Source organism: Arachis ipaensis, chromosome B01 (genome assembly GCF_000816755.2).
Source record: "Arachis ipaensis cultivar K30076 chromosome B01, Araip1.1, whole genome shotgun sequence".
In the NCBI taxonomy this organism is placed as follows: domain Eukaryota; kingdom Viridiplantae; phylum Streptophyta; class Magnoliopsida; order Fabales; family Fabaceae; genus Arachis; species Arachis ipaensis.
The window spans coordinates 6267711-6268334 of NC_029785.2; the positions used below are offsets into that span (position 1 = coordinate 6267711).

General features: G+C 41.8%; 1 protein-coding gene across 1 annotated transcript in view; it reads left to right on the top strand.

The window, feature by feature from the left end:
* LOC107611622 (nuclear transcription factor Y subunit A-1) overlaps positions 1 to 624 on the top strand; it is a 20750-nt gene that overhangs the window by 16204 nt on the left and 3922 nt on the right. The window lies entirely within an intron of this gene.

The following is a 624-nucleotide window of genomic DNA, read 5'->3' on the forward strand; positions in this document are numbered from 1 at the left end:
AGAAAATTAATTTAATACTACATTTTTTAATTATAAAGAAATAAAGAAATAAAAAACAAAGAAAAGAAGGACATTTTTGTAGCTCAAGAAGAGGACACGTGGCCAAGGTTGCTGTCAAGTTTGGGACGATGTGGTCCCCGCATAGAGGCCACGCGTTTCGCGGATTCCTGCTAGTCAAGTGCGTGTCACGTGGGCCACAATTTCCTTTCATAGAAGGGGCCCTGATACCCTTACCCGCAGTCATCAGTCCCCTCACCCACTCTCCAACCCGCTATCGCCGGTTCCCCCTTGAACTTCACAGCTTCTCGCACACCAAATGCTTCGCTCTTCCACCGGCTCACTCGGTCCCCCTTCTCCCGCTAAGCGCCACGTGCCCCCAGCAGTAGAACCTCATGGACCCCACATTTAGGTGACGTCATCATTACCTTTGTCACTTACTAAGAAAGATTTAAGTAACGCAACGTGCACTTTAGAAGAAGAGGAAGGGGTCTAGAGACTTTTAAAAGACCAAGACTTTTTGAGGGTTACAAATTATTATTTTATTTATTTTCTTATCCTTTTATGTTTGTATTTTACTATTTTCTCTTTTAATTATTTGTATTAATATTTTTCTTCTTCTAAATT